Here is a 27,076-nt window from a genome sequence, read left to right as displayed (position 1 = left end):
GCCGGCCTCTCTCTGGCTTCCCTGCACTGCTCTTCTGGTGTGAGCTTTGTGTCCCTGTTGACCTCGTTGGCAATTTAGGTCTAACATACAATGTGTAACACAAACCTAGGAGTGAGGCGACTTGCTCCAAAGACCAGGACCCTGGCTGAATTCTAGCATGTGGTTCTCCTAAAGGATAATAACTCTACGAGGATTTGGTGACCCCTCTGTAAGTCCTGGGGAGGAGAGTGCTGGCCAAGGCCTGGGGAGTTCTTCTGTGGCATGTTGGCCCTCTCTGCTCCATCTGCTTTCTATTGCGCTTGAAAAGGAAATGAACTGAGCTAAATGATTTCAAAGTGACATTCCCCACACTGCACTCTAATTCCGTAATTGCCAGCTCCGTGCAGTTCCCAGCACTAAAGTGTTTAAAATAATAGCCTTCGAAAAGAGCCAAAGCTTCGAAAGGGCCATACACCACCTCTGCTGGAGCAGTAAAATGGTGGCAGAATAATTTCCATATGCAGTGGATGGGTGTTTGGTTATTTGGGGGTCGAGCATAGTTTCTTCCTTTGCCAGGAATTTCTCTAAGCCAGGAGTCAAAATTACTTTTTTCCTTTGTGAACTCTTTTTAAATGCTGTGTTGACTGATATATCAGCCGTGGTTTGGTCTCTAGTTGACTGCTCAAGCTTGCTGGTGCACATTTTTGAACACACAAAAGAAACTTTCTTTTTTTTTAACATGGACTACTCTGTATCTCCATATAGATAGAGGGGTGAAATAAATTTTTACTCTCAGCCCTTTGATCTGATTAATTTCCCATGTGTAGTTCTGTAAATGCCTCTGTGGCAATGACAGCAGTGGCTTGGTTTAGTCTGACATCCATTAACTACATCTTCAGTGTGATGTAACATCTGGGACAAGAAAGACAATGCTCAGCCAGCTGACAGCGGGCAGCCACCGAAGATTTGTTGGCCAGTGGTGGTTTGTACATCACAGCTCAGGAACTGCTGGCTTAGAGACTTCAGCATGCAAACCTGCAAGACTAATTGTGTTTTTTTACTAAACCATTAGCTGGTTTGTGTTGCATTCATTCTCTAACGCTATCTCCATTTGCTCCATGCACACCACATATTTTCCTTCCCCTTATATTTTTGGTCAGATGTTTTTATTTCTTGAAATCTACCTCTGAAACAGTTCTGCGCTTTTGGCATAACATATCAACCAGCGTGATTGACTTTGCTGTATAGTATCGAGTCCACTTCTGGAACTCATCAGGTTATTGTAAAGACTATTTTATGTATTCCATTAAATGAATATTTTATATGTATATCTTGCCATACCTTTAAACAACACTTCTGTTGGTTTTGACAGAGAGAATTCAGCTTTTTTCTTAAAGAAGAAAATAACCAGAATAAAAATAGCAAGCGATCTCTCCAGCAACGAGCAGTCAGAATTTATGTTCTCAGCGTGCACGGCTCTGAAGATGCGATGATTCCATTCAGCTGAGCATCAAAAAGATCAAAAGGCTTCACTGAAGTGTAACTGTCACTTTGATCAGAAAGCTGTATTGGAAACTTAATGAAAATTAGTGGCTGCTTTTGACAGTCATGGTTCTTCTTATTTCTAGTTGTGGTGTTGATACTATGGGAAAATAACCTGACCCTGTTGAGTCCAGACACTGTGGTTGGGTTTTGGGTGAAAGATCAGATCAGGCTTTCCCTTTTTTCAGTAAATACAGTTGCCTTGGATTTTGGCTCCATCCAGCTGATTTCTGAAGTTGAACTCTTTTTTTCTTTTTGTCCTGATCGCAAGTTATTTCATTCATTCCAGATTCTCCAGCTTTCTCAAGAATTCCTGAAATGGATGCTATTTCCTACTCTGGGCAGGAGAAATGATCTGATAGCTGAGGCTGTAGACTGAGACTTGGAAAGTTTTGGTAGAATTGTGTCGAAAAAGCTGGCCATATTTTGTGGGAGAGTTCAGTGACTTGAAGTTCAGTTTTGTTGCAATTCCATGGTGCTTGACTTTACAGAAAGCAGTGTGGAGGCTAGAGAAGACTGTAGGATGGAGGTAGTTTGGGAGGCTGACTGCTGAGGTGGTGGCAGGGAATGAGTCAGGAATGACCAACGCAGGTCACTCCACGGGAAGCTTTTTGACTGACCCTTCCTTTGCATTCTCTCACTCAGGTGGTGACTAAACATGGCTCTGAAGTGATTTGCCCCCAACTAAATATAAACAGTTGGGGGCAAATCAACGTGCTTTTCTCAGCTTGGTTCTGAAGTTATCTAGAAAACTCTTGGTTCAGTGTATTCTGCATTCTTTCTTGGACTGGGATCTTAGTTTCTCTGGTAAAAACAATTTTTGTTCTTTTGCTATTGTGTTTTTATTTTTTAAATCCCGCTAAAAAAAATTTTCAAATTTAAAGTTGGGGCATTAATTTCCTTAAGTCTTTTCTTTTACTTTGTGGTCTAATCCTTAAAGCATTAGCATATTACACACGATCAGATCGTGATCTCAACTTTTTAAAAAATAAGATCTATCAGTTAGTCCCAGTGCGGGACCCTAAATAAGTGCCTGCAGATGAGGCACTCCAAAGGCTCTTGTCTCTCTCCCTAACCAGCTTCTACAAACACCAGCTGTAGTCATGTTCAGAGGTTAAACTGACTAGATTTGGGACAAATTAACATATTGAATTCGGAAGCCCAGCTCTGAACTTTATAGGGTTCAAAGTGTTTATTGCATGCTAGATTTGAAGCCCAATGGTGACCAGACCACAGCTTCCTATCATAGTAATTCTGCTGCTCCAGACATGGGGATTGTCTTCAGAGCGGATGGTAGAAACCAGGCAGAAATGTCCTTACACACCTGCCCCCCCCCCCCCCCCCCCCCCCCCCCCCCGCTTGGAAGTGATGGCAGCAGCACTCGTCCTCAATTTCTGTTTTTTTGGCAAAAGTCAGCTGGCAATTTTGCTGGCGTTGGTTCTCTTGTGATGCAGAAAGCCATCTGCCTTGCCCAAAGCTCGAGCTGTCCCCAGGTCCTCTGCAGAACCAGCTTTGTGAGGGAATGTCCATGGTTTTTTTCCACAAAGTGACTGCTTCCAACAATGGTCAGTGCCAGCTTGCTCAGAAAAATTAAGCGGGTGGTTAAAGATTAGCTTGTGGCCTGAAGGCTATGGCCTTTTGGAAGAATCTTGTTTAAAAAAAAACAAACAGAAAAAAACCAAACCGGAGGAGTTGTTTTGAGTTCTCTTCAGTAAAAGGAGTAGTTGATAGTGGAATGGCATGTTTCTTCGGTGACACCTTGCGTCCCTCGCAATGAATATATCTAACTTCTTGTTTCCTGAACCCTGGAGAGGAGTCAAGCATCCGAAGAGAGTTTCTTTGCTCCTGGGTCCAAGACTTCTGTGTTCAGCACACTGGGCAGACAGTTTGTCTCCGCTTTCCTCAGGAGCATGTTGCCAGAGCTTCCCTGGCTGCTTCTGACAGCCAGTATTTCCCACTGCAAGGCAGGCTGCTGCCTCCTCCCTGGGTCTATCAGCCGCCTGGAAAGCCCAGCAGACAGCTTGGACCCTGCCATTCCCAGGCTGTATGCACTAGCCCGTGTGCAATGTGGGCCGTAATCCCAGCTTTTGCTAAACAAAAGAGAATATAAATGTTCCCGCATTTAGCCTGAGGAGCCATCAGCCACGCTCCCCACGGCCCTGGTGAGGCTGCGTGACCGCCTGGCCTCCACCATCGCAGCCGTGGGGATGAGCCATGAAGTTTTCCTCCTAATTCCTAGGTTGCTTTATACCCTGAAGCTTAAAAGCGTAAAGCTTTCCAAAGCACTTGGCTTTATAAAATGCTTGTAATTCTGGGTATTTTTATTGCCTGTGTGAAGGCTTCCACCAGTGTAACTTCATGGATTTCTAGCAGAATTATTCTTGATTTCTATCCATGTGAGAAGAGGATCATATTCCAGGACTTTTCAGCCTGGGACCATTCTATTTTCAATTGGAAGCATCAGCATTTTGCCTATAGACATTTCCAAACCTAAATTATTCTGATCTTTGAGTTCCACCAATTTATTTCATTGATATTTTGATTTCTTGGCCTGTTTTAGGACGGAAATGAAAGTTGAAATAACAGGATTCCCTCCAGATTGGAAATTCTGCTTTTTGAGCAGGTCTTATGCAGCATGGGATTCTTTCGTTGCCTAATTTAACATATATATATATATGTATATGTACATTTCTCTGTAATGAGCACCTTGGGACCCTGAATAAAAGTTTATTACAGTTGAGTGTTTCTTGTAACAGCATTTGGCAATTTACCAATAAATGGAGAAATGTCCAATTTTAATCCAGCAGGAATTGTATAGTAACTTCATGGATAAGCTTCATATTGATCAACTTTTAAAAATATCTTGTAAGGAATACAATAAATACTTGAGAATAGAAAATTTGTGTATTTACAAGCTAAATACAGCTTGCAGTGAAGAAAACAAGAGAAATAAACTCGTGATACCCAGGTCAGTCTCATGTCCTTGAGATTTTTCTGTGTGGGAATTTGGCACAAGCAGATCTACTATGGTAAAATTAGAGTGTTTTGAGCATGCTGAGCATCCCTTTTAAGCTCCCCCAGGCAGCTGTTTCACACTCCCCTCTTCTCCCTGCATGCCTCCTCTTCATCTCTGATGTTTGGAGCTGTTGCTCTGCTGACCTTTGTCTTTCCGAAACCAACTTCTCTGCCTTGCAGACCTTTCTTTAAACAAAGACCTACCTATCTATCTTTAATAATTTAGTTCAAAATCTTTGTTTCACATTTTAATTTCCCCTCTTCCCTCTCTTTCCCCTCTATCACCACGCTTTTCAGGACTGTGGCACCTGCTTTTGGGACGAACCCTTGGACGGATACAGGGAGGGCAAGAGGGCGTCTTCGTGGCTAGGAATACACAGGGGAAAGTAATTTAACTTTGTCTCTCTTCCTCCATCTAATACCAGAAGCTTTCTGTTTCTGGATGGAGACAAGAAGAAATTTTCTCTTGTGGTGTTTTTTGGTTGCATGATAGCTTAAATGTTCCTGTTCCCTGGGGGTCAGTGGGGACAACGGGTGTTGAGCGCCTCTGAAAATCCTTCTTCTTAGGAAGCCCTGCCTGGAAAGGCTGGGCTAGGTCAGGCTTGGCCCCGCATGGCTACAGATCGACTCTGAATTGGGCCTGGATGCACCTGACATATGCCGACCCAATGGCTCAGCTAGTCTTTTGCTATTTTTGTCTTTTCTTTAGGGAGACAGCTTGACTGCTTAACACAGTGCTTAATTCTCAGGTCACGATCTGCATGTCTTCAGGTCATAGGGGAATTTTGGCTTGCCAAGTGTTAAACCTTCTGTGTTTATAAGCATTAAACCTTAATGTGGTTACTGCTCACTGCTCTATGTGTTTTGCTTCAGTCTTGTGAAGACTATGACATACAGCTTAAGGGCACTGCAGACAGTAACTCAAGCTTTGTTTAAGACATCGCAGCTAAAAATGTTTCATGCTACTAACACATTATGGTAATGTGGGACACTTTACGCTGTATAAACACAAAACTTGTATGTTACGAGAATGAGATATTTTATATTTTCTTGCCAAGTGAAATATTTACTTAATTTTTTTTATAATATTGATTTGTACATCATTAAAAAACCACCATATTTTGTTAGCTTTTGTGTGAATTAGGGGATGGAATCTTAAATTTATTTTAAAAATAGAAACCACATCATGCAACCATTTCTATACGATGTGGGAGTGCTGACCTCTTTAGTCACTTACAAAGCACAGCGTGGCTGAGTAGGGATGTCTGGTTGGCTTTTCCAGTCACCGCAGCACTGACAGCCTGCAGGTGAATGACATGTGGGAAGGACACACTCTCTTCAGTCTTCCCACCTTCTTACTTATTTCTCTGATAGCTTTGGATCAGCACAAAATTCTTGTCCCACTGAGCATCTGCTGACCTCAGTGATCTGCTGAAGTCAATCAACCTCTGCTGACCTCAGTGATTTCCCTAAGAACTATCGTGTATATGGAGGCTTTCCTGTCCTTAAGACCTATATTTTAAGGGCCTGTCCCAAAACTCACTGAGTCGATGGCAAGCCTTTAACCGACCTAAATAGGCTTTAAATTGAGTCTTATTGCAGAATTTGCTAGTGGAATACAATGAGGATTTTGTGTCCTGGCATGTTTTAAGCAGAAGTGCCTTTCTGCTTCTGGACAAAGAGGGTAAAGATGTATTTGTGTGGGACGGGGGATCGGTTCCTGATGTGGCTCCAGGGAAGTACTTGTATGTAAGAGGCCATGAACAACTCTTCTGCAAGCATTGAGAATTGTTTAAAAAGCCACTTGGCAGCTTTTTAATCTAGTTACAAAAATGCGTGCAAATCTTATTTCAAGGTAAGTGGAAAAAACCAAATACTGAGCTATTAAATTTAATCGCTATCCAGAGCATTGTAATAAATAAAGAAGGAAGAAAATACCTAACTAGCACAGAACCATGCAAACATACTAGGTTTTGTAAGTTTGTGTTTGCCTGGACTCCAACCAATGCCTGGTTGCACACTATAAATTTGCAGGTGGTATTTCTGTTTTATTTCATTCAGTCCTCCAGAGCTACCTCTTCTCTAGGTGGAGGATGTGCGGAGGTGTTACTTTACTTAGCTATATGAGAAGGTCTTACACACGCACTTGGATGAGGTCTCGCTATAAAAAGCAGTGATTATTTTGCCTTGTATGTATTGGTTAAGGGACAAGACCTATATAACAAGGTACTTTGCTATTTCGTTGTTATGGAGCAATTGCTGGCATGTTACAATGTGTTATTATAGGAAGCCAAATTCTGATCTCATCTGTAAATATGCAACCTTTATAGAATATAAGAGGCTCAGATGAATGTAAATGAGAGCAGGAGTTTACTTCATTCTTTAGAAATTTAAAGCAAAGTACAATCATAGAAAAATAGGGGTGAAAGAGTCCTCAACAGATCCTCAGTCATCGGTGTGGATCAAGGTAGGACCAATTATGTCTGTATCATTCCTGTCAGCTGTTCATTTAAATTGTACTAGAAGATAATCCAGTACAGGAAACTCCACTCCTTGCCCAGATGATATACTCCAATCCTTCACGGTTAGGTTTTCCTTTTGTCAAACCTGAATCTTCCCTATTGCAATCTCAATCCAATTCCTTTTTGTCCTATCTACCACGCAATATTGCACTACTAAGCTGATTTTTATTTTGCTAGGAATATTTTCCTGTGTTTTCTACCTGGAGGTGTTCACAGACATGTTTTCCAACAGAGCAATGGTAATTTAATTAAGGTGCTATGGGGCAACAAGAATAGAAACTATTACGTCTACTAACAACAGTCATATCTCTGCTTATGTGCGTAATAGAAAAACAATTTAATTAAATGCCTCTGCTTAGTCAAGTGGGTTTGCAGTCTGAGTTTGCCATTCCTATTAATGGAGCCAAATTTGTTTATTTTTGGGGATTCCAGAAATTCATGTAACAATTTTCCAAGAATGGTTGTTGTCAGCAGATTGATAGTAATGTTGAATCATTTGTGCTGGGTTGTGACAAGGATTTCCATTCCTGAAGAGATAGCAATTGAAAGGCAGGAGTACGTGCAGTTACAAACCGTGGTCGGCATGTACGGTGTTGATGAACGTGAAGAGGACAGAGGAGCTTTTAAGAGACCAGCCAGCCAACAGAGAGAAGGGGATTGTTCAAGGTAGGGCACCACAGACTTGGCAAAGGAGATGAAAAATTTGTCGCTGTAAAGGAAACTTTCTAAAAATGCCTCACCGTTGGCTCTGCTCCACTGACATTAGTGAGGCTGGAAGACGTAGGAATAGCCTAAAGGATTAAAAGCATGAGTGGGAGTTCTCTGCTGTGCCGTACTGGTGGAGCTGGAGAAGTGCTCACAGCAGTGGGAAATCCTTAGCAATATCCCTGGTGTAGACAGGGCCCCATGGAGCCGTTAGGAGCTAAATCTGCAGGAAATAAAAAGAGGGGAGGGAGTGTGAGAGATGCAGTACAGACCGTTCCTAATAGGAGTAAAACTGCACATAGCCCAGAATACAATATACGGAATATAATTGAAAAAGATGTTTTGAATGAACAATAACCTTTAAATTCTTTAGTGTGTGTTCTCTGAGCTGTAGAATGTTCTGATTGTTAAGGCAATTAGCTTTTAAAAATAGTTATTTTTTTAGATTTTAATTACATGCTGCATTTTGCCTTTGTTATTAGATGGGGTCAGTAAGGTTACTGAAGTAATTATTGCGCTCTGCTTGGCACTGGTTAAAGCATAACTGGAGTAACTGCATTCAATTCTGTATGAAAAAACATGGACAAATTGAAGAAATTAGAGGAGTGGAGGAAAGATGGTAAGAAGTTTGGCATTCAGATCTAAGAGGAAAGGTTAAGATAACTTGGCACCTTTAGCCTAAAGGCAAAAGAAGAGTGTGGGGAACATAATAAGGGAGACGTAAAGGAATGTTATAAAGAGGACAAGGATCAATTATTCTCATTAGTCAACAAGGATGGGACAAATAATAATTGGCTGAAGCAAAAGGGAAGTTTTAGGTTAAATATTAGGCAAAACTGTAGAAGAACTGTTCGGCAGCTTGACAAGCTGCCAAGAGCCGTTGGACAATCACTGTCATTGGAGTTATTCAAGGCCAGACATCCATCTACAGGAACAGTTATAGAATAATTAAATCAATCCTGCCGCAGGCAGAGGGGTGGGCAAGGGGTCCTTCTGGCCTCAGTGACCAAGATTTTGTTATGGATCTACCTTTTCAGGATTCACGCCTACCCCCTATTTTGTAAACTATAGAGTCTGCTTCAGCCTCTGCTAAAATCAAGGAGAAGAGCAACAGTTTAAAGCTGCTCTTCGTAGGGTCAGAAAACATGTGAGACATAAAACTATCCCCTGATCTGTGGCCATGCATTTCTTTTTACAGCTTCTTAAAATCAGACTTCCTCTCCTCTGGATGTCTCTGCTTTGTTCCTTTAGAAATATGAGCTCTGGGAGAATAAAGTAGTAACCAAAACAGAGTAGAATGGCTTTGGACTTACTCATTGCTATTCACTACTTTATGGCAGCCTTTAGAAGTTGAATTGTAAATAACCTCTGCATTTTATTGACAATATGCTCCTCATCTTCCCTACTACTTATATGGAAGAAACTGATCATGCCGAGTGCAAACTCTGCCGTCCTGGTGTCAGCAGACCTCTTCCCATGCATTCTTTGAGATGCTGAAAACAAAGCAAACCAGGAGTAACTCTACAAAAAGTTGCTCTGGTACACAATGGTTACCAGCTGGATTTGGCCCAACGATTGGCCTGGACAGGTTCTGCTTCCAACTTCATGGCGAATGTCAAGGGATGGCTCCAAATATTGGTCACTGTGTTTGCAAGCAGAGCAGATCATTTTTAGAGGTACATCACGCTGTTTTTGGCACATCTGAGATTAGAATCTGGCTGCCTGATGGACAAAAATGAGATGGCTTACGTGCGCTCTGAGAGGCACTGCAGGGATGATATAAAGGGCAGTGAGCTAATTTGTATTGCTAATAGTGGTCTTAAAGTGGTAATTACATATGCAATTATAAACCATGAGCCCAGCCTGTTTATTTTTCCCCTCTAGTGCTAATGAAAAACAAAGTAGTCTTAGTGTTTTGTGAGATCCCGAATGCAATGCAAGCAATCATATGGCTGACTAACTGGAAGGCAGAGGCACAGTATGACACTGCTTGGTTAAAAAAAAAAAAAAAAAAAAGAAAAGAAAGAGCGCTAGTGGCAAAGATTTTAAATCCCCGGAATAATGGCAAAATCATACAAAATCCTTATATTTGGTAAGCCTGAAAACACTGAGCAACCCCTAGTGTCTGGAATGCCCTGTCCAGCCGTGCTCTGTCCACTCTAGCCAGTAACGTTTTCTCAGAGATACGGGGATGTGCCTACCATGGAGATTACCTCTCTTTGCCAAATCAAGAGACTAGAAAATGGTTACAGAGCAGGAGATGCCATTGCAATGTGATGCGTGACCCCACGCGCAAACTAAACAACCCCATGACCATAACCGTAAGATGCCTTCACTAAGCTCCATCACGCTTTTTTTCTCCCCACTCCTGTTTCTCTTGACATAAAGCGAAAGGTGCTGAGATGCTTTGAGGGGGGCTGCATAGGAGGGCTCCCTGTCACTTGGGAGCCCTGGGAAGGCTGAGCTGGAAAAAGTCCCCCCTGGGGAACCTGCAGCGGGTCTGTGTGCTGGCTGGTTACTTCCAGAGGGCAGGAAGGGCCGATGGGTGCCCACCTTGCTCCCCATCATGGCCCTTGTATGCCCAGGGGCTCCATGAGGAACCACAGCCGTCTCATCTCCAGGCTTCACTCTCCCTCACTCTGAGGATGCTCAGATCATCTTCTGCAAAGCGCGGAAAGAGAAAGGCGAGATATTTTATGCAGGCCTGTTTTTCTGTTCTTGTGGAGTCGAAAGAGACCATTTCGTAGTATTAACTCTGTATTTCTTTTCTAAAAGCAGATTGTACTTTTGATGAATAACTAATATTTAACATCCATTAAAAACAAGCAAACAATGGTCTTCAAATTTAGTTATCCTTGGCAAATATTATTGATACATATATGTCTAATAGGTCATGCATCTAAGCGGGGGGGGAATGAACCTTTTCTTCTGTAATGTCTATTAATAAGTCTACGTGCAAAACTTCATCCAATGGTTTTTGGAACTATAAACCCTTCCTTTCTTGGCTTAGTTCTTCAGGCTCTGCTAACTCATTTTTTTTTGCTGCCGTCTCATCCTGGACTAATTCACATGTGAATGTGAGGGGGAAGAGTACCTTCACCACCCCTTCAGTGCTGAATCGAAGAAGTCTGCAGGGCCAAGAGGCCAGGCATTTCTACCTACAAAAGTGGCTGATGTATTAGCGTGGAGGGCAAAGCAGTCCTAACAACACCAGTGCTTAATAACTCAAAGCTGCTTGGTGTGGCCGTGCTTTTTCTGCTTGTGGGTCGCCTCGCCTGCTAGCACCACTTTGTGACCTCGGGCACCCTCGAGACCCAACCCCCTTGCTTTTAGTTCACTTGGGAACTTGTGACATAACAGCATTAAGGCTCTGCTTGCTCTGGCTTTTTCTGTGATGGGGGTGTTTTAAACAAGATTCCTGCTACAAAGTTGAAAGAGTAGAGGAAGAAAATCCGGCATGACTTTGGGGTAGTGCAAACGAGTCATAGGAAACTCACTCTAGAGATATCTCCAGAGACTAGTCAAGACAAAAGTTACAGCACAAACATTTGGAAGGGGGCCACTGCAAACAATTTGTCCTCATTCCAGTTGAGCAACTGTAAGCAGGGACATTTTCAACACAGGCCATTTAGGGACAGAAGGAAAGATTGGATGGCACTAAAAGAAACTACACAAATACATGGTGATAGGATGACTCGGCCACCCGCCACACATACTCTGCTGCTTCATTGTTCTTTCTCCTATCATCCCAACATCTGAAAAGGTCCCACCCCGGCACAGCGGAGACCGGCATAAATTAACTCCAGGTGACAAAATCACCTTCCTCGGCTGGCCTCCATTTGGTGAGGAGAGAGGGCAGGGGTCGTCTGTGTGGCAGGAGCTGAGGACAATGGGGTAAAAAAGGATTTTGCTCGTCAAAGTGAGCAATATAGCAAACATAGGGAGAAAAGATGCTTTGCTCTGCTGTGGCATATTTTGCTCTGTGAGTCTTGGGTTTAAAGGGCTGCAGTCATCCTGCTTTTTGAGGAAATGCTTGGATATGGTTATTCCAGTTTCTCTTCCTCCTAACTTACAAGCTGTTCTTGCTCTGCTGTTTTCCCCAGCATGCCAAAGGCACCATACCTTTCCGTGGAAAGTTTCTGCCACCCTCTCTGATTTTGTATTCATGCTGCATAAATGAGAACAAGACCTCCCTCCAGCACTTTGGCATGGGGTGGAGAGTTGAATGGAAGGATGGTGCATGATAGAAATATTATGTAAGCAAGGTCTGAATGACTGCAGCCCCAGCTCTAGACAGCCATTGTCCACAGATATTTTAAAACTGCTTTTTTTGTTTTTCCCCCTTCTGAGGACCACATCACAATACAGTTTCATTCAGTGAAGAGCTGGCATTCGGGGGCTGGATGGCTTAGCTGGCCTGTTTTGGGATGGGGCGCCTTTCATCTGTAGGTCACTGCTTTGAATTCTGCCCACATTTTTGGCAACCAGGAGCCCTTCTCTTCTGATGGTAGCGCAGCAGCATATGCAAAATTGCTAGGAAGTCTCCGATCCTAGACACCATGTCTAGATTGTAAAAGCTACCGTAACAATTGAGTCTAAATGGCACCCTTCTTGGCAGCTGAAGCAGAGGCCAAGCAATAAAAGGGCTATGGAGAATGGACTACTGTCTAGCATCTATAAGCTAATAGTGAGGAACACTGGTGAGGGAGTGTGAGAAAGTATGCACAGCCCATGAAGGCTCTTTTGGGTGAAAAAAAGGATTTCAGTCTCCTAGGCTGAAAGGCCAACACCTTTCAATAGCAGAAGAATCATTTACAAATGTGAGAACAAACCCATTGTTAGTCCTCGTGCCTTTAACAATGCTGCTTCCTGTTGGCATCTTCTGCTTACTAATAACACAGTCCCACGATTTGTATCTTCACAGTGCTGCACGAGCACTAACTAATTAATCCTTTCTCACCCCTTTAAGGCAAGTAGTTTTTTATTTTTAATGGTCTGTAGTGGAGATGTCTTCCTTAAAACTGCTGCAGATATGTTTATAAAGGCTACATAATACTGACTACACAGTGTATGCTAACCTTAGGATTTCTGCTTTTGATACAGCTATTGCAGTCCAGGTAGGCTACACCCACTTACATGTTTTGCTGAACTGAGGACTTAATTAAAATAAATGAGAACTAATTCTTGGGAAAAAAACTCAGAGCAGGGCAGGGTTTCAGTATACGAAACAAACAAACAGCCCCTCCTTTCTGCCCCCCCCCCCCCCAAACAAATCAACTCCCCTTCACTGGAATAATCTCTGGCTGTCTGACCTTATTTATTCAGATGCTGACATGAATCATCATCTGAGCAAGTATTCCCTCCTACACCTGCAGTACTTGGGGTTATAGTTCTCCTTGGTTTTCTGCAGCAATAAGAGCTCAGTGTTACTTGGAGCCGTCTCCATCTGGCAGGCCATGAAGTCCACAAAAGCACAGAGGTCTTTCTGTAAAAATGGAGACAGCCCAGATTGCTTTCTCTTTACATAACATCTCAAGAGGACTCTGGACTTCTCTCTTTTGCAGTTACAGTCAAGTGTGCAGTCTCTTTCCCTCCTATCTACTTTTTGTGTGATGACCTCTTCTTGGGGTAAAGAACTGCGTGGGTGAGTTTGGGGGGAGGGGTTGTTCTTCTCGGGAAAGCCAAATTGCAGGATGCAGCACATCTTGAGCTTGGCAGCCTTTCACATTTCCCCAAGAGGCAGCTGAAGGGCCCAAGCAGGGGTAAGACGTTATCAGCTCACTTCTAGCGTGCCAGAGCATATCCTTACATGCAGATAGTGACACACTGTGTGCAGCACAGTTGACCTTCGTGGACCAAAGGAGATCCTTCAGTGGCGGCTAAGGGAATATCTCATGTCATCTGTACGCTGTCACAAGGCTGAGTACTTAACAAACGAGTAGCTCTGCAGCATTAGCCATAAAGCGTGTACAAAAGTGAAGGCAGAAGTTAAACATTATGTTATCTGCCAGTCATTCATTGTTTGGAGGGAATATCCCAAGAGCATGGCTGAGCATTGGTGTTGTAAAGATCTATACATTGCTGTTGGAGTGGGGTCATTTGTTACCATCTGGGATTATACCACTAGCAGTATACGAGCCTATTCAGAGTATTATGCAGCTCCAGGTTTCAGCCATATGGAAAAAGTGTAATATAGTAAGAAATTCAACCCTTTAATAGAATCCAGAGCAGCCTCCAGAATGTTTTCCTTAGTTTTATTTCTTTGCAATGCAGGCTTAATAACCACTGATGTAGCATTTAAATTGGAAGAGATGCGACATCTAGATAAGCTGGGAGATCTGCTGATACCAACTGCCTTCTGATAGGAAAATCCCTTGCTGTTTCAGTGGAAAAACCCACCAGGCTTACTAGAGCCAGAGGAAGGGTATGGCACAGCTGTGGCATGCATTAACCTCTTTTGACTCTTGTCTCTGTAAACACCCAGAAAGGCTCCCTTATCCCAAAAGAAATATTCTCAAGTAATTTTCAGTCTGGAAATTGTCTTTGCACTCACCTCTTTCATGCATTGCTCATGCAAAATGCTAAAAGCATAAAAGAATTGTGACTTGCGACAGGATGCTGATGGTACACAAGAAAACAGGAGTCCTTGTCTCCTTCCCTATCATTTACCCCTCTTTATAGAATACATTTGTGGTAGAGTAGCCATGTTGATATGACCTCACTGCTTGTAGGAGACTAGGTTGGTCTGTGCAAATCCATCAGCGACTGTAAGACACCAAAATGGTTATACTGATGAGCTCAGAAGCCAAAGTTGCTTTTCTAAAGTCTTGCCTGGTGGTGCCAGGCCAGCTTCCCCAGTGCTGGATAGACTATATGAAACTGGATGCTATGCTGTTAAGGATTTGGAGTGATGGTGAAACTGGGAGGAGTTCCTGTAAGAAATTAGCTCCATTGATTGAGAAGCAATGATGTCTGGCCCAGACTCTGCTGCTGGCTGAGCATTGACAGGAGTGTCTGAAGGAATTTGATGTAATTCTGAGCTTGACATCTCCAAAAAAGGCTGTTCCTGAGATGTACCTGGCATGGCATTGTAGCCTAATGCCAGAGAAATGCAAATGTTCCCTGACAGAAATGGTGGGGTTTTCTGAGGCCAGGAGCAAATAATATATGTTGCTGTCTGGGAGAGGTACAAATAACTACAGCTCAGTGCAAAAAAACTACGTTATGGCTATATCTGGCTTAAGTGCTACATAGTTCTGTGGGCTGTTAACAGATGTTGCCAGAGCAACTTGTTATGACAAGCTGTGTTGTATTTCTGAACCCAGTAATGTTACCTCCTCCATCTCCCAGTGAATGGGAGTTACCTTTGGTTGAGATAGATAGGTTCACAGCCCATCCCAAACAAATACCCTTGAAGCTCCATATGAGGAACTAATGAGGCTCTGAGCTAAGTTCAATGTGTGTGACAAATAGTCCTCTGATAGCCAGTCTTCCTTGTCGCTGTACAGGTCCATAGAGCTGGTCAGGATATTTTAAAAGAGCTACATTTTTAGAGCTAGACCAGGGGAGGAGATGACAGTGGGGAGAGAGTACAAATTGGCAGAAAATGGGCAGAAAAGTTTAAACTCATCTTAATGAGTCCCAGGAAAATTTTTTAGAAAACTCAATTTTTTTTGCAAATCAATCCAGTTACAGCTGTCCTAGCCAGGTTATTTTCTCACCTTATGAAAACTCTGCAAGTAAACTCTTTGGGAGAGTGTATGAATGGTGCAGTACCTGATACCTCAGTGAATCAGGCTAGTAGAGGATGAGCTTTTCACACAGTGAAACAGATAAATCAATGGCAGTGATGTAGGGCAGTAGGAAAGTCTGTGGGAAAAAAACCTTAGCATTTTGTAAGGCAGAGGAAAAAAACCCTGTATTGTGTTGCTTAGTTACTTTTCTTTCCTACTGACGCAACAGAGAAAACAATGCAGAAGATCACCTCGAAGAAGATTCCCACTTCATTGGCCCTTCCTGGTGAGTAGCCAGAAATGAGGAAAAATGAACAAAGGCTCCTTCCGAGGGACAGCAGTGGGGATGGGTGCAGTGCATGACAGCCACCATTGACCCGTCTTTCTTGGTTTGTGTGAGTCAAAGCAAAGTGTAATTGTGATGTAGCCCTTCTTCATCTCTCGATTACTTGACAGAACAATAACACTGAAAAGATAAACGAAGTGATAAAATAAACAAATCCTCTAAAGCTTTTATAATCTAACTGATTCTTTTCTCCCAAGCACAGCCTGCTCAGTAGCAAGATGGGGAGTAGTAGTTTGTAAAAAACAACAGTCTACTGAGCCTGGAGAGGGAAATGCTTTGAGCGAGAGGAAGCAGGCATTTCAATCACTTTGCAAAAACCAGGCCCTTAGTCATTCTGCATATTTGATATGCTAAAAATAATTGTGTGACATGGTCTGTGATCAGGAGCTGTGCTGATCATGGCTGTTCAAAGCCAGCAAGGAATGGCTTGGGCCATTACTGCCAAGAGGATGGGCTGATGCAGACCACAACTGGCTTATTCCAAAAAGCAAATAACCCTGAGGGTCTGATCTGCAAAAGCGCTGAAGTAAATGGGAGTTGTGATTGCTCAACACTTCCATGGATCAGGCTTCTCTGTCCTCATTAGCGATGCTGCTGCTAACTCCTATAAACCCTGCAATGTCTTTTCATGCAGATAAGTTATCATGCAGGAGTATCCCAACACCTGGGCTCTGCTGATATCCTGCCACCTCCCAGCTGAGCTGCAGCCCTGGTCCTGGCTCAGAAACTGCCCCAGCTGCTCTGAGAAGAGAGAAGGGTCTTCAAAGGCAGCTTCTGCACTGGAGTGGGGGCAGAAGGTCCTCCACCTTGACAAATCCCACAGTCCCTCACAGAATGAAAGCCCCTGAAATACTTTCACAGCATTGGTAATCATTTTTGGTAGCCTAACATCTGTGGATGCCTAATTTTACTAATCCCGCCTGTGACTAGCTCAGGCAGGCTGGCTGATGTATTCGCAGAAAGATGGACCTAACATGTGCAAGATCAGGAAAAAAGCCAAACCCTCAACAGACCAATGAAGTCAAACGAGCAGGTTTCTGGGATTTGGACATGTCACGTCTGCCATCTAGTTACTAGTCAAGGCTTGTTCCATGTAGAAAATGAAGAGTAAATAATCCAGTACCACATAAAAGGGGAATAAATTTACTGGGACTTTTGACAAATGAAAGAAAGACTTTCAATGGTATTTTAATTGAGGTGCTTGGAAAGTAATATAATTAATAATTAAAATAAAAATTTGTGAATTCCTGAACTTATTTTATTTGGCTGTAAAAATAATTGTATATGCTAAACTAAGAGGCAGGAATACAAGCGATGAAGTGTTACTGCAATAATGGAGTTGAAAGCTCTGGGTCCCACTCTCAAATACAATGAGGTTGTTAGCATGAGGTCCTCTTGGCATGAGATGTGATCTGGTAAAAGTTTGACCAGTGAAGTGGAAGCCAGGACATCGTAAGTTCTGTGCTGTTTTGTTCTTTGATTGATTGGGTAAGGCACAAATTGGCACAAAGAACCACTTTCAGTCTCAGTTTACCCATCTGTAAATGGAGACATATATCACAGTGATGTTATCAGACTTAATTATGGTAATGTATTTAAAGCTTCTCAGGTGTAAGGTATTATAGAAAAATGCAAAGTTTATTGTTCCTAATGTAAAATACTATATGAGATTTTCAGTATTCGTAATCTTGTATTTCATCTGCAACTTTAGCTGTGAATAATGTTTTGCCTTTATACGCACACACGTTCTAGCGGAAAAATAGCACTGCTTTCTAACAAAGCTTTCTGTAGTGTAGTTCAGCATTCAAAAACAAGACTGCAGTTCTGTTGAGCATTGATTTACTTTAAATCTTCAATTCAGTTAATTGTTCTGAGCCATGTAAGATGCTGATCTGCAGATAGTTATAAAATAGCTAAAATACTGCTTAAAGATATAATACTGGCGAACAGTTTATTCACGATGTAAAAGATCCCTTAACTTTACAAGCCAGAGTTGTTCATTACAATGAATGCTAAATTTTTGCACAAGAACCGTTCATCTTAATTTTAGCTTTTTGTACATAAAAGAGGATGCCCACAGCTATAGAGGTACCAGTGTTTGCTATGTATAAACGGAAGAATGAGTTAAGGGTCTTCTGCTGAACATGCTACTGCTTTTGAAATACTGTGGCTGTCTCAATAGAACAAGATACTGGGTTTGTGTAAAAAGATGTGAAAGGGCTCTGTGAGGATACTATTAGTCTCTCTGAGCTCAGAAAGTAGAAGCACTCATTGAATGGGGTAGGACATGGCTCTGTTGGCCTCAGAGCCTGGCTCAAAGATCAGTTTTCAGTTCCTGGAGTTAGACCAATGCTCCCTGACTTACTGTCAGATGATGTCCTGGAGGGGACCTTGTATGCTCACCTGTAGCCTTGCTGCGTGTCCTGCTGCTGCTGGCAACGGGATGCCGTTACGAGGGGCTGTGCAATCCCCTTTGGACAGCTGTGGACTCGTGGCAGCACCCTGCAATTGGGGGCAGGAGCTTGGTGGGCAATAAGGGGGATATGGCAGGGCAGCGCACACGCTGAGCATTTCATCATGTCGTAGTGGGGAACGAGACATGCCTAAGAAGGAGTGGAGCTGGTACTGGACTGAGAAATTTGTGTTTTCACTAAAGGTTAAATAACGTATATGAGTAACCTGCGGTAACACACTGAAGAAAAACTTGCCTGAATACCGTGCACTGAACACAGGGAATTAGGAGCTGATGCCAGAAGCAGCCAATGCCCCTCTGCTGAGGACAGCTGTGTTTGTCAGGGAGATAGGACAAGTGTCAAAAAGAGACCGTATCTCCAGGATATTCACTGCAACCCATGTGTCAGCTCCCTTGCCAGGCAAACTGGCTCAGAGCAGCCCTGTACCTTGGCCTGGGACTGACCCAGGTGAGTTGGCGTCACAGTAAAATTCAAGGACTTGGTCTTCTCTGTGGCTTCCTTTGGGGTGGCCCCATCTGCTGGGTTCATCTCTGATCCCAGCCCCCCGGCTTTTTTCGCCCCAAGCAAAGCTGCGACAGGGTATGTGACGGGAGGGCTGCTGAGGTCCCCGCCGGGGCTGGGCTCTCCGCAAGCACAGCTGGTCAGGGCCGCCCTCGTCTCAGATGGACAGGGCCGGGGGCAGGTGACACCTTCTTCCCTTTCACTGCTTGGAGACGTCCTTTTTAGGCCTAATTCTCCCCTCACTAATTTTAGTCTTATGTAATTCAATTACTTTAGTGAAGTTGCCTCCTGATTTATGTCAGTGCGAGTGAACGGAGTATCAGCCCTTGAGCCTTTTACCAAAGTATGATGTTACACTATTTCTGGACATCATCATGTGCTGGTTGTGCAACAGATAAGAATAATGCTTGGTAAGTCATTAGTACTTCAGTTCAATTTGTGCTAAAATAATCAGCTACATCCCATTTAGTTTCTAAAGCCTCCTCATTATTGCTGCAAACATCAGACCCATGACCTGCTTTCCACTCTGTGAGAGAGGGATAAGTGAATTTAATGCGATCTCTGCATTACAAAAAGTCTGCTGCTGCTCCCTTGAAATCAGGTGGTGTCTTATCATTGACTTCAGTGAAGGTAGGATCAGGTCCAAATTTCAAACAATTTTCCAGCAGAAGAGAGTCGGGCTTAAACTGCTGCACTTCTTTGGCAAATAATGAATGGGACCTCATTATCTCTGTTGGGACGTGACTTTACAGACGATTACATGCTGAAAGTATGCCACCGATAGACTGGCTCTGTTCTGAACTGTGAAACTTGCTCAGAGAATCGGAGACTGCTAACTTTCAAGACACTTCATTCATTCTCATATCATGAATGGTTTTGTCAATGAATGGGACTACTGACCTTGATGATCTGGTATGAGCATTTCCTGCTAGGTACAAGCACACAGTGATGCTGTGACTACGGAGCATTATTCCTGCATTCTTTTCAGATGAAAAGTCATCCACAGTAGCATTTACCAGAATTTCTCTCCTTGTAAGATATTATTGTGACTCTGTTAATTTACAAAGAATTTGATGTCTCTTATGAAAACAATATACAGATTAAGAATCAAAGGAGTTGCTCCACAAGTTTTATGTAGAAAATCTTGGTCTGACTTTCTGAATATATATTTGCTAAACTGTTATAAAGCAATAAACCACAAAATGCACTTGATTAACTTTATCCTTATTGCATATTAGAGGTGAAATACAAATAGCACAGGAATAGAAATGATTTGACCATGATGGATCTTTTTGTCCCTGTCACATACTCCCTGAACTCTACTTTTTAGAGGTATTATTGGGCTAAAATCAGTAGTCCATGTGTGCTTCTCAAGACTATCTATGACGGGTGCTGCATAGAAAGCTTGTTGAGAGTACGTAAGAGACTTAATGATTTATGGATTTATTCTTACAAAACTTTTCTGAGTCAGATAAATACTGTTATTGCTGTTCTGCAGATGGGTAAATTGAGGGACTGAAAGCTTAAGTAGCACGCACAAGATCACCCAGCAAGTCTAGAGAAAATAGGCTGGAACCAGAAAGTTTCATTTCTATTTTCATGTTCTGTAAGTGTTAGATCATCTTTCTCCCATGATTAGCTGCTATTCTGGCATGAATTCAGGACTATTATGATAGAGCTATTTTTCATACAATGGGATGAGACTGCCATGGCTTTAATTACAAGCATGTGTTCACTCTTTTATGGCATTGTGATTGTTATGTAAGGTGATGTGTAAAATCAACGAATTTTAAATTAGGAGTTTACATTACAAACCCTTTGGTGTAGGGAAAATTTTCTTCCTCTCTGTCCATACAGCACTTATTAACTTGGAGTCCTAGTTAATGACTGGACCTTGGAACTGGTACACCAATGCAAGACTAAAGGTAATTATCAGATTATTTTTATTCAAGATAGAAGTTGTTTTAAATAAATGAGGGGGAAATCTCACCTTCAGGAACTTGCAGAAAAGACTCAAGTGCTTACTGCTGGCTGAACACACTTTTCATAGAATTTACAACTGATGGGACACATACTCTTAAACTTGAGTTTAGGAGTAGGGGCATCCTAACGAACGCATGCCCCACAACATATGCTCCTAAATTTTGTAAATTTAACCCAACTCTTTTGGAGGACAATGTGATGATTTCAGAAATGAGTAAATGATGGTACATTTATAGCTTCTTTTCAAAGAAAAGAAAGGTAGCCAATCCTTATGACTAATAACTATTATTTAAAGTACAATCTGAGACACTCCTTGTAAAATTCCAGCCAGGGTCTTGGCATGACTTCGTGCCCAAGAAAAGGATATCTATATTGGGAATCAACTGCTCTTACACAATCTTTGTGATGATTTGGAACCACTTAAAAACAAGGAGTTGATGATATAATACATTCTTTGGATTTGGAGATGTTCCCCTTATTCCTGCTTTGAATTAAGAGAATATATTGGTGGTTTAGTTAAATGTCTCTTAGTAAAAATTATATGTCTTTCTTTATCATGCAATTGAAGCCAGATCCATCTCTTACTGTAAAAAAAATACAGGTGTGAAGAACTTTCAGCTGCTCTAAGCGTGAGGTCATTTCTGCAGTGGATTTCAAACTGTGGTCTGTAGACCACCAAAGACCTGAAGAGTGTCTGCTGGAGGTCTGTAGAGGAGCTGGCTGGTCAGATAGGATCGACTGGTTTTTTTTTTGTTTTCTCCAACAGCTTAATGGTGTTACAAGTAGCTAAAAAGGCATTAAATATTTCCCAGCTAGCACTTTTAAATGTTAACAGTTGTACTTGCCTCAGGGCTGTTATTCAGCCACCAAAACCGGGAGGTGGCCTGCGTGATCAGAAAGCAGGGGTGAGTCTCAATGACAAAATTTATGAAGATGCTGTCTGTAGTCTGAAACTCTTTAGGAATCTCTAGCCTATGTCATGCTTTAAAACGTGTTGGTAAATGCAAACATCTGACTTTACTAAGAGACTGAGGTGTATTTATATCATTGTGAGACTGCAGATAGGGCTCTAATGAACTGTAATGATTTTTTCTGATGTGATACTGTCAGTACAGAAGTTATTCAGAGGACTTGCTGCTGGTAACATGCCCTACAATAGCTAATGATCAGCATACTGAGGAGGTCGAGTAAAACTATCTATTTCTTTAACCTTGAATAACCAAATAATAAAATAAAGATATGATCACTTATTTCATCACTTAAGAGAACACCCAATCTATTTTTTTAATCTGAAAAGCTTGTAAAGGATACAAGATAACAAGTGCTAGTTATAGTAGTATAATACATACTCTGCATTTGATTAATAATTGTAAACACATGATGAGTCAAAAGGCTAGACTACATTTTGCTCCTTTGAAACTCCATTCAGTATGCGCCTTAGGTGGCAGAGAAATAATCCAAAGTAAAATTTAGCCACCCATATGTGTGGCATTTCTAGAGCTGGTGTTCAGAAAAGACTTTGCTGTTGAAGGCGCTATTTTCCCACTAAATCAAGAAGGCAGAAAACTGTTTCACTCGTGTTTTCTTTCTGAGGCAGAGAGCTGGCCACAGCAGGGAGAAGCATGGGTTATCAAAATATTTTTTGCTATGGAATATGCTTATAAATCACAGATTTCACAATGCTACTTATACAGAGTTTATGATGGCAATTGTCTGTCTGTTACAACTGGGACTACTAAAAGGATTTGTCACTGAAATTCTTGAGGCGAGAATAATCTTTGGCCATTTTTAGACTGATGCAATACAAAATTACAAAGGAAAATAAAATGCAGCTAAACTCTGAGCAAAGAAATGGACACAACTCAGGGAGTCCACTCTAGGTGACTTGTCTAAAAGAAGAAATTGATTTCAACAGCCATAGTAGATCAATCATGAATTGCTGAAACAATTAGTTAAAGCCATTACTTAGGAATCAATAGAAAAGAAACTGTATCCATTTGCTCAATCCAGCAATTTAAATTTCTCATGGTGCCATGAATAAAATGTAAAATGTATCTTTAAAATAAAGTTTTTAATTAGAACTGGCAGTTCTGAACCTACTGTCGGCAGGAGCCAACCTACTGAAACAGAGCTCGATGCAATAGACTGTAAAGTCTGTCTGCTCACTGCTTTAACATTTAACAATTTAAAAAAAAAACCAAACAAAACAATTAACCTTTAAAACTGAAAGTTGTGTTTCAACATCAACATTAGAAGATTTTTTTTCTCTGTGGTTAAAGCAGTTTGGAATTTTCAACTGTCATTTTTTACAATAGGTGCCAAATACAGCTGGTTTCCTGAAGGATGAAACTTGTTTTACAGGAACAGAAAAAAAAACGAAAAAGAAAAAAAAAAGGAAAAAAGCACCTGCTGTAGCAGACTCAGCAATCTAAGTACCATCCTCCAATCCACTGCTGGACTGCAGGTGTGGGTAGTCCTTCATCAGTTGTGACCTGATTCAAGCACTCAAGCAAGCACATGCTGAATTACACTTTGCTTAAATTGCATTGTCTTTACTGGGGCTGAAGCATGTGCTTAAAGTTCACTATCTGCATTTTAAATAGGGATTATGCATGACACCTACTTGGCAGAAATTACCCATTTATTTTCAAATATGCCTCACTGCGAGTTCTTGAGAATGAGAAGTGATGCTAAGGCTTTTAAAAATCCCATCCTAGGCTGAGTAAAATAGGTGAATTTGTTGTTTTTATGAACATTCATGGGGGGGAAAATAAAAGCTTATGTTAAAAGAGCCAAAAGGTTAGGTGAATAAAAGAGCAAAGTGTCCCATGCCACCTGTCTCTGCTCATTCTTCCGAGAAGCATGAGTCCATCTCCACTTCCCTTCCGCCTGTGGTTTAGGGGCCTTGGTGGCTTCTGCATTCCTCTTCTTCTTTCATGTTGCTCTAACTGCACTGTCATTTAGCAGAATCCATTTCTTCTATAGTCTGAGTCCAGTAACCCTTGTCGCTGACCTCACCAGCCATGTGCTCAGTGTGAGCATGACTCACGGTAGTGATGAGAAATCCTTATTCTCTCTAATTTGGCCTTCCCAAGGAAGGGGGGGGGGGGGAGGGGAGGGGGGGGAGGGAGGCAGAGAGGGGATGGGGGAGATTCTGATATTTCCAAACTTGCTTGCTGGAAGTATTGTGTCAGTTACGATAATTTGCTGTAGCACATAAATCCTTAGGCTGACTTGCGATTCCCAGCACACTCCTTGTAGTCTAATTGAGGAATTGCATTTCTGTCAGTCACACACTCCGGTGGAAATGCAAGAATGTGAGAAACAATAGGAGCAGGCTAGTACTGAGTCAAAACAGATAAAGCCAAATTGCTTGTTGGACTGAAAGATGGGAGCAAGCAGATGAGAAGCAAGCTGGTCTGAAACCCATTGCTGCCGCTGATGGCTGTGTGGCTGTGTGAACAGTACACTCGCTTGGTGTGTGAACAAAGGGGACAGACAGGCAAACCAGCAAGAATGCGATTAATCTTTTCTTTATGAAAGAGGAAAGATAAGGGCATCAAAATAATACCGTATGCTACAGCCTGCCAATGGATTTCAGAGTGAGGAGAGCACTCTACAGATAGATCTGGAGGAAAAAAATAGCCAGGGTAAAATAAGTCCATGAATAGGTTGGGTATGAAGTGAGTGGTGCATGGACTGCGCAGGAGGGAGGGAGCTGGGATGGCCGAGGCTGCTCGCAGGCTGCCAGCTGCAGGCAACGCTCTGAATCAGTTCAAGACGGCTACCCAGGGGGAGCACATGGTGGGCCTCTTTCTCCTCTGGAGACTTTTATTTGTTCTCCCTTTCTTGGTGATTTTCTCTAATCTGAAGAACAAGATGTCCTTAATGAAAACAGATGTTTTGCTCCCTTGCCTATGGAAAAAAAAAATAATTCCCCCAAAATAGAATAAACCCAAAGAATGCTGAGACCAGGGATGGGTTTCCACAAAGTCAGGAGAACAACACTCTTCATTAATGCCCTGACCTGGCCGCTCGTTTCCCAACGACATGCCGTGGAAGCTGTTGATGCAAAGGTCCACAGTAAGACCTGGGTCTAAGAGCAGGCGAGCCGTGTGCCTCTCTAAAGCATAAACACCACACTGAGCTGGCTTGCAGCTTTCCTCATCCACGGTCTCCCACTGCGAGATCCTGGTCAATGGCAGTTTTTGTCATTGGCTTTAGCGTAACTAGGAATTGGTCCCAGTATTTAATTTAAAGCACAGCACACAAAAAACCAAAATCATAACATCCCTGCTACATTTATAGAGCTGCATAAGCCACTGATTAACAAATGGATGAGATACTGAACTTTGCTTTACCATCTGTCTTTAATTACATAAAATAACTTGAAGCAATTAACAAGAAAGAAACACTGTGACACAAATAAATAAATCCTATTGATAGAAACAGATGAGGGAATACTTAGGATATTTGAATATATGGATGAAAGTCACTAAAGCTGCATAATCCGCACCCAACGATAATACACGTATTATCTGACAGATTTACACTGACATTGCCAATTATTTTTGAAAAATAATAATTACCTGTGGAGGTGCAGAGAAACAGAAGGAAAGCTCTGTGTGTGTGACTAGAAAAGAAAATGTGTGGTCCATCCAACAGCCGTGATGTCTAAGTTTTGTCTTTCACAGATAAGAGAAACTAATATCAACAGAAAAATATACAAAGCATGAGGTTTCATAACTGTGGACCTAAACCCAGTCAAATAAGTCTGCATGCTTATAAGTGTTTAGGCACCAGTGGGGATTAGTCTCTTTAACACTTTGCAGGATTTAGGTTCTAAGTCTATTTTTTCAGCATTCAAATGCATTTGTTTGCCTTCTCTGTTTAGGCACTTACTTAGAAAAAATGAGTGCTGTACAATAGCTATTGAGTGACTGCTGAGTGGATTAAGAACTGACTAACTGATAGATGTCAAAAAGTAGCTGTCACCTCCAAATGAAAGCTCTGGAGTCAGTTTGCAGAAATGAGTGTTATGCCTGGCAGGCTACAGAATTGTCCTTAATGACTGAGAGACAAGTACATCCCTAGTAAAACAATGCCTAGTAAATTATGGAGGAAATTAAAGTTGGTGGAATGATAAATAAATTATGAAGATGGAGCAGCCCAAATCTGGTGAGCGGGACCTCTGCAGACAAGATGAATTTTAAGTCATGCACTAACAGTGGCTGTATTGATGCACTAGAAATTATATCCCAAGGGTGGTACTTGAAAAGGCTTTGGTATCATTGTGGGGAAGCAACTGGACCCAGGACTCGGTCTGATGGTGCAAAAGAGGATTAATGTCGTCTTTGAATTAGTTAGCAGGGACATACGAGTTGAGTGTAATGCTGACTCCATGGCAGTGGTGTCTTACAGTGCTGTGGGTGCTAGAAATCTGAAAAAGGGTGGGAGAAAAGGCATAAGAACCACTTGTAGATTGGAGAATATGCTTTGTTTCCCTTATCAAAATGACTGGATTACAGTGTATAATTACCTTCACAACAAGAAAAAAAGTGTCTTACATCAGATGAATGTATTACAAGAATCAGTGGGTGAAAATGTAAGCCAAGCAAATTTAAGCAAGCGATGAGGCTTGGATTTGTAGCATTTGTGTGATGAACTGCTGAAACAAACTGCCCAAGAAAGTGATAGTGTATATAGCAAAACTGGATCCCTTTCTGGAAAATATGTGTCAGCCAAACGGAAGTTATTGGGCTCAGTATATGGGGAATGGGGCAATGCTATAGTCTGTGACACAGAAGAAGTTAGACAGGATGAGTTAATGGTCCTTTCTGGCCTCAAAAGTAATAAATCAAGGAAAACGTCTTAAACGTTTTAGGCCAAATTGTTCTTATTTCGTACAGCTAAATCATCCACTAATCCCAAGGAAACACTGAGGCAAATAGTATCAGGAGCAGCAAGGGGTATGGTCTTGAAAAGGGAAAAGCGTATTAAATGTACCTTTCACGTTAATATGCAACATTATACATTCTCTATATTATAGATTTGGGGACCGAGGCTGTAGGCTATGGTCAGCATGCTCCAAGTTGGCACTCAGCAAGCAAGGTAGTATGCACGGCAAGTGAACTGAGAGAGAAACAGACTGGGTGGGAATGTATGGGAGTGGGTATAGGGAGCACTGAATATGTAATTTGCTACTGTTTTAGGTATTAATGTTGAGAGCAAGAACTTTAATTGTTTTGGCGGGGAACACTGCTGTGTAGACTGAAA

This window comes from Gymnogyps californianus, chromosome 5, assembly GCF_018139145.2.
Source record: "Gymnogyps californianus isolate 813 chromosome 5, ASM1813914v2, whole genome shotgun sequence".
NCBI lineage: Eukaryota > Metazoa > Chordata > Aves > Accipitriformes > Cathartidae > Gymnogyps > Gymnogyps californianus.
Note: the sequence above shows the minus strand (reverse complement) of the source record.